A 13,987-nucleotide genomic window follows, 5' to 3' on the forward strand; every position below is an offset into this window, starting at 1 on the left:
GCCGAGAAGGTGCACGAGAGGCGTGGGAGATGGTAAAGACGCGCAACACCGGACCGAGTTGGACCTTGGGGACCAGACGGAGAAGAGATTCCCGTGAACTTGGTATATGACCAAGTGAGGATAGCTGCAAAATATTCGCAAGAAGACTGTAGTTTAGACAGTCTTATAGATGGCATAGATAAAGAGTAGGCGTTCGATTCTATGTATCAATGTACTTTTATCATCGAACTTATCTCCAACCGAACATGTCAAAATTTGCCATCGCAGGCCTTCGACTTCAGCCTCCCAACCAAAATGGTGGAGTGTTTCCAGCTACCATGTCGGAATGTAAGAAACATTCATTATGTCTGGAAACTAGGCAACCCAGCCATAGTGCTCAAATAGACCAAATTTTGTTCGGGGAGTTATGTTATATTACTTATTTAATGTAAGAAACATCTTCCAAGGAAAATAGTTCCGTTAAGGGTTCCTTTCCTTGGGTTGGCATGCATAATTATGCGTGCCTAGGCTTTGATCCAAATTACGAGGAGCCTATCCCGTATTATTTTTACGGGGAACCCATTTTTGGCTGCTCCATTGGCAACATGATGTTTACGTACCTGGGCCTGCCCATGGGCACCACGCGCCCGAGCGTGACCGACCTGATGCCGCTGGTGACCTCGGTTCGGAGGAGGGTCCCAGCAGCAGCTTCGCTCCTGGATTACGGCTCCAAGCTAACACTGCTCAATTTGGTGGTCACCTCTCTGGCTATTTATGCCATGTGTTCCATCAAGATAAACCCAAAGATCATCGAGCACCTTGATAAGCTGCGCAGGTCATGTCTATGGGTGCGAATGTCGGACGATGGGTACAGGGGCAGCTCGCTGGCAGCATGGGGTATGGTGTGCAAACCCAAGAGCAAGGGTGGGCTGGAGATCATTGATCTTAAGACCCAAAACCAACGGCTGCTGTTGAAACAACTTCACAAGTTCTATAACAAATATGATGTTCCTTGGGTAAGCTTAATTTGGGACACCTACTATGTGGGCAAAATATCGCATGCCTCTGATCCATGTGGATCTTTCTGGTGGAGAGACCTCATGCAACTATCCAATATATATAGAGGGGTCACAAAATCGGAGGTATTGGCAGGGGACACGATCCTGTTTTGGAAAGATAAATGGAATACTGAGATTTTTCAAGACAAGTACCCGAGAGCCTTTTCCTTTGCCAAGGAGCCAGATATATCAGTGAGGCACCTCTTGTCCTCTGAGAGATTGGGTGATGTGTTCCACCTGCCTCTATCTTTGGAGGCTAGGAATGAGGTTGCTGGACTGCAGTCAGAGACCTTGGATACCTCAATGACTGATGACAAGGATGTGTGGTCTTGTGTTTGGGGGGGGGGGTGAGTTTCGATCCTCAAAATACTATGCCCACTGTTTTAGCCAGAAACAAGTTGATGAGGTTTTTGGCTGGATCTGGGAAACCAAATGTACAATGCAATGGAAGGTGTTCTTGTGGTTGATGTTGGCTGACAGGTTGAACACTAGAAATATGCTCCAGAGAAGACACTTCAGAGTCCAAAATGATGACTACAACTGCCTACTCTGCCACCATCCGCCTGAGGAAGATATTGTTCACCTCTTCTTCACCTGCCCCTTCAGTCAGAGATGCTGGGATGCTTTGGGGATACAATGGCCAAATGACACTGACTGGTTCAGAATGCTGCATGAGGGAAAGGTCAGATGGGCAAGGCCGATGTTCTTAGAAGTTTTTGCAGTGGCAGCCTGGGGGATCTGGAAGGAGAGGAATGATAAACACTTCAGAGGAATTCAACCTTCTTTTGAATCTTGGAGGAGCAGATTCAAGCAGGACTTTGCCATGCTGGTTCATCGGTCAAAGCAAGAGCAGGGCCTTTACATTCTATCAATAGTTAGCTTGCTTTGATTTCACCTTCTGTTTGTGTTAGGCTATTTATCTAACCCCCCCCCTATGTAACTTGTACAGTGCTGGACACTCTAACCCCCTAATTTCGTCTTATTAATATAAAAGGCAGTGAGAGAATCTCACTGTCATCAGTTCTAAAAAAACGTAAACAATTTGTCATTGCTTGGCGACCAATTATTCTCTTAAGAACGCTAGCTTTCAGCTGCACCCGTCCGAGGTACAGGTTCGGATTACCCGGTTGTAACAATTGCAGAGGTGCTCCCTTTACACCCTAGCCGGACAATCGGGAACGTAGGGTATAAGAACAGGAGCGAGGCAACCCAGCTTGGGAAAACCTTAAGTCATAGAGGTGCATATAATGGCAGAAAATTGTATATAACAAACGACATAGACATGTAAGCCACATGCTTTTAGTAATAAGCTTCGTCAACACCACTGCAGGATGCTGCTAACGTGACACTATGATCAGAGACCCTTCGACGAAACTGTGCGTGATGCAATAATTGCAAACGGTGGTGTAAAAAAACCATCAAAAACGGTGCAAAACGTTTGCGATGACAGATGCATCAAACACGGTTCAGATTTTGGTTGCGTGTGTGATTCAGGGCATACGGTTCAGTTAAATTAACTGTTTGCGATGAGGAGGAACAAAAGAAATGGGCTGCCAGATGAAGGTGTGTGCGATATGCAGCATACACTTCACTCGGATGAACCATTTGTGATTAGGCAACACAAAAGAAACGGTCAGCCAGATCAAGGTGTATGCGATATACGGCATGCGATTCACTCGGATGAACTATTTGCGTTGAGACAAGAGAACAGAAACGGTTCAATATAACATGATGTGTGTGATACGCGGCAAACAGGTCTGTAATCAGAAATGTGTGCGAAGACCGATAATAACACAGACGATTGCTTCTAATAAGACGTATGTGATATGCTCTATCTACACAACATCTATTGGCCATTGGGGGACGGGCGGTCATCCGGATACGCCATAAGGATGCGAAGAGGCATCCTATATCAGCAAGGACTAGCTGTTCCACCAGTAGCTCATGTAAGAGAACTCTCAAGTTAAGTGTGCTCAGGCTGGAGCAGCCATCAGATGGGTGACTGGATGGGAAGTTGTGTTGATGTTAAATTAACTGATAGGATGGGTCGTATTTGTCAAATTAAATGACTGATATGACCCATCCCATGAGTTAATTTAACCTCGAGGTCCTTGTTTTCTAACACATGTTAAAGAAGGTCTACCGCATTACTTTTTGACAATGTATGATACGTGGCATACAATTGATCCATCCGACCTGTTTGTGATGGAATAAGCCGTGTGTGTTTTGGGCAAATGCTTGCTAGTATTCAACCATTTGCGATTGATGAATTCATCACCGACGGGTTCCCTAGTGTGGTCCGTGTTCATCTGATCATCATCTACTTCTTGTGCTAGCTCGATGTTCCTTCTATGCTAAGTTTCCATTAATTGATGGCATTTTATGAACACGCCACCATTTCCCGCCATTTCCTCACCTGTTTCCCGCCACCCAGCGATATTGCGTATAAACCTAGGCGGCGCACGACGCACAGAGGCGACAAGCGCAGCCTATAGTACATCCACCTTTTCCAAGCATGCCAACCCACCAAAGCGCCGCCTCTGCCATCAACCTCATCGACGAGGAAAACAAGCAGGCGTCACGGCCCGTCGAGGCCGAGGCGCTCCCCGCCAACGCGATGGACGACACCGTGATGCACGTCATCGCCAGGGTTGAGCAGACCTTTGGCGCATGGCGCTTGAGCGCCGCGGATCAAGATAGGCATGTCAGCGCCGACAGGCTGCAGCTCGCCGCACAACATGATCAATGGCGCGCTGCAGAGCAAGCTAGGCGCGTCTGCGCCGATAGGCTGCGGCTCACCGCATTGCGAGACCGTTGGAGGGTCACCGAGCGAGAGGCGCGGCGCGCCGCACAGAAAGAGCGGATCCATCGGCGCTTGCCTGCTGTCGACACAGTGTCGCAGCTGGGTACACGTCCCGTCAGTACCCCCATTTGTCGCCAGGAGTGGGCAGAGGCCCTCTACGCCGTACTTGCACCAGAGGCCGGCCGCGACGTACTTGCACCGGACACCCGCCGCGCCGTTCGCATGGGTCACGCCGTTCGCCTTGTCCGCGGCCCGCTCGATGCCAATGCGCTGGTCGGTAGGCTCGACCGCCTCCTTGGCCCAGGTGTCCACCTGGGCGCAGTAGAGGAACATGGCCGCCGCATCCTCGAGCTGGCGATCTCCGATGAAATAGCCAACTTGGAGCTCGAGATCGTGTTCTAGATGTACTGCGAGCGTGTCGACCGCTTGGACGAATGCCTGCACGAGTTCAGGCAGAGCCAAGAGCTACTGTAGGCAAGGGCTGCTGGTCATGGTCTCATGGATGCGTTTTATTTGTTGAGTCGTTTCGACGTGGATAGCTATGTATTCACAACAATCATAGTATTGCTCTGTTTATTCCTCTGTTTTAATGTGTGTACTCTGTTTTCCGTTCTTATGTGTTCTATTTCAATGTGTGTATATACGCTTTCCATTCTGTATATGTGGATGTTAACAGCTAGATTCAAATTAGTATGCAAAAACAGATAGAAAATGGAATTCATAATATATATATATATATTGTTCATTAGTTCATCACAGAATATATATATATATATATAATATCATCACATATACGTGATGATACTTAACTACTAGGTACAATGCATAAAATTGAAAATGAACAATACTAAAACTAATAATCCCTCCTGGGGCAAGTATTCTGGCAGCCCCTCGCCAGCAGCTCCCTGGTGCATGGCGTCTTCCCAGTGCGGAGGCAGTACTCTGCCTCCTCTGCCTCGCAACGCTTGACGTACCGATCTGCCTCTTGCTGGCCGACGAGCGCGAACGATCTTGCCATTTCGTTGGGCGCCCACCGAAGCTCCTCGTCGGTGGCACGCTGGAGCTTATCGGCCCACCTCCACGCAGGGATGAGGCGCTCAGCGCCTTTGACCTTCCTCGCGAAGTACCCGTTTTCATACACCTCCTCTGCACGACGACGCGCCCGCCCCAAAGCTCTGCCGCCTCCTTTTTCCAGGTGGCATCATGGGCTTCACAGGCCACCTGGTACCTGGCTTCCTCCTCCGCCTTCTCCTTCTTGAATGCCACTTGTCTGGCTTTCTCAGCCGGCGGTAGCGACTTCCACAGACAAAGAATGTACTGGCCCCAAAACCAATCCAAAGTTGGGGGTCCGGCGCAACCTCGTCTGGTGGCGCGTAGGGGTCCTCGTCGCTGCTATTTGAGAGAGCGTCCTCGGGGGGCGGCGACTCCTCGTCGGCGCGTGGGCAGACCGGCGTCGCCACGGCAGAGATTTGAGAGAGAGAGAGAGGGCGAGCGAGGGGAGGATGTAGATGAGAATGCAGGCGGGATGACGTGAGGAAGGTAGTATTTATTGGCGCCCGAAATCTAGATCGACGGGAACAGTACACACGCCGGTCGCCGAAATTTACAAGTACTGTAGTTTGAATTACACACGATTCCCGCAGCAAAATCCGTGTGTGAACATAATAGCTGATGGTTTCTAATACAGAATCGTGTCTGATTAATGATCCCCGCCACTCACCTACCAAACCTCGAGCCGCGAGATAGAGTGCCAATCGTGTGGGGGCCGGTTGTCTTGCCAGATCTTTACATTTTCTTTTTTGAACACCAGATATTTACATCGTCTGATGATTTTTTAACTCGCACACAAGTACACAAAAATATGATTTTTCAAACCGTTATGGTTAGCCGTTGCATGCAGATGTAGTTCAAATTTGAATTATGGTCATTAAATGGCTAGAAAACCAATTAAATGTCTTTAAAAGGTCAAATGACCCCTGAAATTTTCCAAATTTTCACATGACAGTTGTATTAGTGCACTTTAAACGTAGAAAAAAAATTGAAGGACGTAAGAGGAAGCTATCTCACGTTCGTCATCAAACATGCATTGTTCCCTCTCGGAACCACGAACCTTCTAGTGAGTTGCTCCGGTTTGTGAGGGGGTGTGTCCAAACTTTCGTCAAACATGCCAATTTTTTACCACCTCATCTTGGTGTCATGACATTACATCAACCAAGGTTTCATGTTTTTCTGATCATTTTTTATTTTTTTGGAATTGAAATGCCATGGCACTCCATGCATGTGCCCATGCCGTGAGACCAATATGTTTGAAAATTCCTTCTACTTTACCGCACATGGAAGTAACTCGCACACAAGTACACAAATATGATTTTTCGAACCGTTATGGTTGGCCGTTGCATGTAGATGTAGTTCAAATTTGAATTGCGGTCATTAAATGGCTAGAAAATCACTTAAATGTCTTTAAAAGGTCAAATGACCGGTAGAATTTTCAAAATTTTCACACTACAGTTGTAGTAGTGCACGTTAAATGTAGAAAACAATTTGAAGGCCGTAAGAGGAAGCTATCTCCTGTTTGTCATCAAACATGCATTGTTTCCTCTCGGAACCACGCGCCTTCTAGTGAGTTGCTCCGGTTTGTGAGGGGTGTGTGTCCAAACTTTTGTCAAACATGCCAATTTTTTTACCACATCATCTTGGTGGCATGACATTACATCAAGCAAGGTTTCATGTTTTTCTGCTTATTTTTTAATTTTTTGGAATTAAAATGCCATGGCACTCCATGCATACATATGCATGTGTCCATGTCGTGCGACCAATATGTTTGAACATTCCTTCTAATTTACTGCACATGGAATTAACTCGCACACAAGTACACAAATATTTTTTGTTCAAACCCTTATGGTTAGCCGTTGCATGTAGATGTAGTTCAAATTTGAATTACGGTCATTAAATGGCTAGAAAATCACTTAAATATCTTTAAAAGGTCAAATGACCCCTATAATTTTTCGAATTTTCACATTACAGTTGTAGTAGTGCACGTTAAACATAGAAAAAATTTGAAGGCCGTAAGAGTAAGCTATCTCCCGTTCGTCATCAAACATGCATTGTTCCCTCTCGAAACCATGAGCCTTCTAGTGAGTTGCTCCGGTTTGTGAGGGGTGTGTGTCCAAACTTTCGTCAAACATGCCAATTTTTTTACCACATCATCTTGGTGGCATGACATTACATCAAGCAAGGTTTCATGTTTTTCTAATAATTTTTTAATTTTTGGAATTAAAATGCCATGCACTCCATGCATACATATGCATGTGTCCATGTCCTGAGACCAATATGTTTGAAAATTCCTTCTAATTTACTGCACATGGAATTACCTCACACACAAGTACACAAATATGATTTTTCAAACCGTGATGGTTAGCCGTTGCATGTAGATGTAGTTCAAATTTGAATTACGGTAATTAAATGGCTAGAAAATCACTTAAATGTCTTTAAAAGGTCAAATGACCCCTATAATTTTCCTAATTTTCACATTACAGTTGTAGTAGCGCATGTTAAACGTAGAAAAAATTTGAAGGCCGTAAGAGGTAGCTATCTCCCGTTCGTCATCAAACATGCATTATTCCCTCTCGGAACCACGAGCCTTCTAGTGAGTTGCTCCGGTTTGTGAGGGGTGTGCGTCCAAAGTTTCGTCAAACATGCCAATTTTTTTACCACATCATCTTGGTGGCATGACTTTACATCAAGCAAGGTTTCATGTGTTTCTGATATATTTTTTTGGAATAAAAATTTCATGTCACCCCATGCATACATATGCATGTGGCCATGTCGTGAGACAAATATGTTTGAGAATTCCTTCTAATTTACTGCACATGGAATTAACTCGCACACAAGTACACAAATATGTTTTTTCAAACCGTTATGGTTAGGCATTGCATGTGGATGTAGTACAAATTTGAATTACGGTCATTAAATGGCTAGAAAATCACTTAAATGTCTTTAAAAGGTCAAATGACCCCTAGAATTTTCCAAATTTTCACATTACTGTTGTAGTAGTGCACTTTAAACGTAGAAAAAATTTGAACGCCGTAAGAGGAAGCTATCTCCCATTCGTCTTCAAACATGCATTGTTCCCTCTCGGAACTACGAGCCTTATAGTGAGTTGCTCCGGTTTGTGAGGGGTGTGTGTCCAAACTTTCGTCAAACATGCCAATTTTTTTACCACATAATCTTGGTGGCATGAAATTACATCAACCAAGGTTTCATGTGTTTCTGATATTTTTTTAATTTTTTTGAATTGAAATGCCAATGCACTCCATGCATACATATGCATGCGTCCATGTCGTGAGACAAATATGTTTGAAAATTTCTTCTAATTCACTGCACATGGAATTAACTCGCACACAAATACATAGATATGATTTTTCAAACCGTTATGGTTAGACGTTGCATGTAGATGTAGTTCAAATTTGAATTACGGTCATTAAATGGCTAGAAAATCACTTAAATGTCTTCAAAAGGTCAAATGACCCCTGAAATTTTCCAAATTTTCACATGACAGTTGTATTAGTGCACGTTACAAGTAGAAAAATTTGAAGGCTATAAGAGGAAGCTATCTCCCGTTCGTCATCAAACATGCATTGCTCCCTCTCGGAACCACGAGCCTTCTAGTGAGTTGCTGCGGTTTGTGAGGGGTGTGTCCAAACTTTCGTCACACATGCCAAATTTTTTACCACATAATCTTGGTGGCATGACATTACATCAACCAAGGTTTCATGTGTTTCTGTTTTTTTTAATTTTTTGGAATTTAAATGCCATGGCACTCCATGCTTAATTGTGTCATAGCCGTTAGACCAATATGTTTGAAAATTCCTTCCAATTTACTGCACATTGAATTAAATCGCACACAAGTACACAAAATATGACTTTTCAAACAGTTAAGGTTAGCTGTTGCATGTACATGTAGTTCAAATTTTAATTACGGTCATTAAATGGCTAGAAAATCACTTAAATGTCTTAAAAGGTCAAATGACCCCTAAAATTTTCCAAAATTTGACATGACAGTTGTATTAGTACTACAAAATTTCTCGTAGATTTAAAACACCATCCGTTGCCACTTTACTCCAAATTCGTCTTTCGCGGCTAATAAGAAATATCTACAACATCACACAGTTGTCTTCTAGGAACCGTTTGCGATGAAAATATCTGGGTCTATATAAGTGTCCCTCCTTAAGCTTCGCCGGCTCGTCTGCTCCCGATCCCCATTCCCGCACCAACTTTTTGCAATGATGACACCATGGAAACGATTCGTGAAGGACTGTACGATGGCCGCGTCCCCCCGGGCGCCGCCGCCTGCGCTGAGAGCGCCACCGCCTAAGCCGAGAGTGCCGCCGCATCCGCATTGAGCACGGCCGCTTCCACCGAGAGGGCGTCTGCGGCAGCCGACATGGCAGCTGTAGCAGCCGAGGCGGCTGCAGCTGCTGCTGTGACGGCGGCTGCAAACGCCGAGAGCACTCGAGCTGCCGTTCAGGCCGCCGATGTTGCCCTGGCCCGGGTCGAGGCCATCCACGCCAAGATCGTGGATGCACACGCCAAGATATTCCAGGCCACCTCAGACTCCAGCATGCAACCCACGTCCGAAAAGGCGGCACTGGCCATGGAGCACCTGCTTCCTCATGAGGTCACTGAGCGGGAGCTGCAGATGCAGGAGGTGGCGGAGATCGAGGAGCGCCGGGAGGAGGAGTTGCGCGTGGCCGAGGTCGAGGTAGAGAAGAGTCTGTCCATCGAGGAATCGGTGGTGGAGTACCAACGCGAGCTCTGGCACAGCCACTACTACGAGTACTACAACCTTGAGGGCGGCGTTGAGGACGAGGACGAGGACGCGGTCGACTTCAGCAGGGGGGACGCGGAGTCCACCAACAACGACATGTCTCCAGGACAAGTCATCGACGTCTCATCTCACACCGGCGATGCATAGGCCGGCGCGGTGGCGGATTTTCTAAAATCATGCGTACTTAGGCTTTGTTTTTCATGCTATAAAATTGCTCGATTCAGTAAGTGTGGTCTGTCTGCTGTATGCTCTTTTGTGTGCCCAAATTAGCAAGCGATGTTAAATTATGCAATGACGTACCCGAGGAAATTTCCACCAAAATTTGAATTATCAAACTCACCCCATGCGCGTAAAGAATAAGAATTGTTTGCGATGCACACAATCGTTTGAAGTGAATGGTCCGGCGGCAAAATATCTACCCCTGCCCCCTCCCCCCTTCCCCATCCCCTTTTCTCCCCGACCACAAGTCACATTTCCCATGTTTTCTCCTTCCTTCCTAAGCTATAGCCGCTTCCTCGCTCTCGCCATCTCGCATCCTACCGCTAGGGTCGCCATGGTCTTCTTCAAAGACCTCTCCAGCGGTTCCTCCTCCGGTGACGACTCCTTCACCACCCGGGTATGCCTCTCTTCTCTCTCTCGGGTTATGACTTGGAATGAAGGATTTTTACCCGACGGTCGATTTGAGTCATTTATTCCTCTTGTAGCTCCCTAGGACCATCAGTGGCAACGAATGGAGCGGGGTGGCTGAAGATCTATCTGCTCGTTGTCACCATCAATCTCCATGCGTGAAGCTAGTTGTGTTTGAATCTGTGGACAGTAGGAGGAAGTTTTTGGCATGTGCAAAGAAGGTTAGACCCTCTTTCATTGTTACAAATCATTTGTTAGATGTGATTTAGACACTGTCACAGTCCAAACCCATTCATACCACACCTTCAACCAAACGCATCCTAAGACAGTGTCACAGTTTGTACATAGTATCTAAAATTGTTGCCATCTCATCAGCGATGCCATTAGAAAATTATTCGGCACCGCTTCAGCAGTTTGTGTAGCCAACTTTGGTCCACACATCCGAGCAGCCAAGCAGTAAAATACTAAATATTTATGGCACGAAGGAACTGGGCATCGGAGCAACTAGGTGCTCCGGAGTCCGGGTCCCTGATTTTTTTCTTCTGCATCGGCTTGCCAGTGCAGGGCACCGGTGCGAGATGTAGCAACAGTTGTCTTTACACCAGTTTTGGCATACATAGTGGACGACCTTAGTGATATTAGTTCTATGTTACTAAATTTGTGCATGTACACACATGTCAGTATCAATTTGCTGTCATCCAAACATTGTCGCTATGTTGTTGCAGTTATATTTACCTTCCTCATAAAATGTTCAATTTGTGATTTATTGTACATGAGTAAGAACTTGTAGCGTTGTTGTAGTTAATTATAGCTTCTGATGTTCCAGAATTTGGTTGTTGTCTCAGTAGCAATTAATTCATTTGCACATTGATCTTTTTGAGAAGATATGTCATAATTAACATGTTTCTTCAGTTTTTCAAAATAAGCCTTGGTGATTTTCTATGTTGCTATACACCCATTTCCCCTACAATTGTTACTGATCTAGTTTTAAATATTATAGGATGAATGGAAGTGTTCTTACTTGGAGTGGGTTGATCAAGAGTGGCCACAGTCCTTGAAGATGTGCCTAGGGAAGCTCTGGAGCATGTATGAGGAAGAGAACAGACGTAGGCTTAGATAAAGTGTTGTCAACGCTGAAGAATATTTGAAGATGCGGGATAAAAAGAGGAAGGTGGAGAATGAGCTCAATTTTTTTTAAATTAGACTTTGCTAAGATGGTGTTGGCGAAGGAGGAGGCACTTTCCCAGTTGGCCAGTGCAAAATAGGTTCTTACTGAACTGAAGGCAGAGGTGGATAAGACGAGCCTAGATGATCTCGATTAGGGAAATGAATATATTGTTCTAATATTGTTCTTATGAAGTTGAACTAGCTATATGTTGTACCGTGCTGTTTTCATGTAGCTATCGTACTGTGGTTTTATGATATATTTACGTGCCTAATATGGAATTGGCAAACAGCTGTTCGATATGAAATGTGAATTTGCGTAATACTGGAATTATTAATTGTAAACTAATAAACTTGCTAAATGTGTCATGGAACTTTGCAAACGGTTCTAGCAGTAAAAGCGCTTGTGATGGATAGCCTAATGCCACATAGTTTTGTTCATCAAATCGTGTGTGATGTAGTTGATAAAAGCAAACAGTTAACCAAGGCAGAGCGTGTGTGATAGTTACACCTTTCACACACGAGCCTACACATAAAAATGTGTGGGTTGTACATACGAATGGAAACATTTTCCCTGGATTGACTGTGTGGGATGTACATAAGAACGGGAACGTATTCCTTGGATTGACTGTGTGTGATATACATATGAACGGAAACGTTTTCCCTGGATTGACTGTGTGGGATGTACATAAGAACGGAAATGTATTCCTTGGATTGGCTCTGTGTGATATACATACGAACAGAAATGTTTTTCTGGGATTCACCGTGTGGGATGTACATACGAACGGAAATGATTGGGTTTCGATGCCTCGCCCGATCGCACATGCCCCCAGTCTGTGTCCCAGGAGGGCCTATCCCCGACGATTTCTGTGTCGTGTGGGAAGGACAACCCTATCGCCCATACTCACTTGGCGACGGTTCCAAATGCCGTCACAGAAAGGGGTTAAAAACCGTTTGTATAGCACCGACGCGTACCAGTGCAAAGAAGACCCCAGTCATGTTGGGGTGTATACATTTAAAGATGTGTACCCCTAACATTTCGGCAGACCCGAACATACCCTAGGATTAAAAACAAAAAAAGGAAGAGGAGAAAAAAGGAAACTGGAAAAAAATAAAAAGAATGCGGCCGAACTATCTGTAGAATCGTCGGAGCCGAGCAGCAGTCCATGGATTCGGCTCAAGGCGATTATCCGATGCATTACGAAGGCGATAGGCTCCTCCTGTGAGAACTTGATCTATGATGAAGGGGCCCTCCCATTTTGGTTTGAGCTTATCCTTCTTCTTCTCTGGGAGGCGCAAAATGAGTTCGCCGATGTTATAAGTCTTGGCCAGCACTTCTCTGCTTTGGTATCTCCTAGCCTGTTGTTGATAAAATGCAGAACGGGCTCGTGCAATATCACGCTCCTCTTCAAGGCCGTCTAGGTCGTTCTGCTGATCGAGCTCGGCTTCTCTCTCTTCGTACATGTGCACTCGAGGTGAGTCATGAATAATGTCGCAATGCAAGACAGCTTCTGCGCCGTACACCATGAAAAAAGGTGTGTATCCGGTCATTCGATTAGGCGTAGTCCGCAGCACCCAGAGCACGGAATCGAGTTCCTCAACCCAGTGCTTATCTGACTCCCGTAGGGAGGTACTAGCCTGGGTTTAATGCCGCTCATTATTAGGTCATTAGCCCGTTCAACCCGACCGTTTGTTTGAGGGTGGTAGATGGATGCATAGTCGAGTTTAATGCCCAAATTGCCACACCAGATTTTCACCTCATCGACTGTGAAATTGGAGCCATTATCAGTGATGATGCTATGCGGGACACCATAATGGTGTACCACGCCGGATATAAAGTCGATCACTGTCCCTGCTTCAGCCGTTTTTACTAGTTTGGCCTCTATCCACTTAGTGAATTTATCCACCATAAGCAGTAAATATTTCTTCTTGTGGCTTCCCCCTTTAAGGGGTCCGACCATATCTAGCCCCCAGACCGCAAAAGGCCAAGTGATGGGGATTGTTCTTAAGGCAGTGGGAGGCATATGACTTTGATTGGCAAAAAGCTGACATCCCACACAGTGTTGCACAAGGGCTTGTGCGTCTGCTCGGGCCGTTGGCCAGAAGAAACCTGTCCGAAAGGCCTTGCTTATGAGGGCCCGAGTTGCGGCGTGATGGCCGCCTAGACCAACATGTATTTCAGGCAAGATTTGTCGTCCCTCTTCTTCGGAGATGCACCTTTGAAGGACTCCAGTAGTGCTTTTCTTGTATAGTTCACCTTCGTGGACTTTATAGGCTTTAGAACGTCGGACTATGCGAAGGGCCTCATTTTGATCATCAGGAAGCTCCTGCTTATTAAGTTAGGCCAGGAAGGGTTTAGTCCATGGAGCGATAACCGCCATGATTTCATGAGCGGAGGGTGGCGGTATCCAAACCCCTGACTATATCTGTATTGTGTTCGGCTGCTGGGGGTATGATCAGGTCCGGACTACCATTTCCACTCTCGTCCTGCCACACCATGGATGGCTTAAAGAGCCTTTCCACAAGGGT

The sequence above is a fragment of the Aegilops tauschii genome, chromosome 3 (genome assembly GCF_002575655.3).
Source record: "Aegilops tauschii subsp. strangulata cultivar AL8/78 chromosome 3, Aet v6.0, whole genome shotgun sequence".
Taxonomy (NCBI): Eukaryota; Viridiplantae; Streptophyta; class Magnoliopsida; order Poales; family Poaceae; genus Aegilops; species Aegilops tauschii.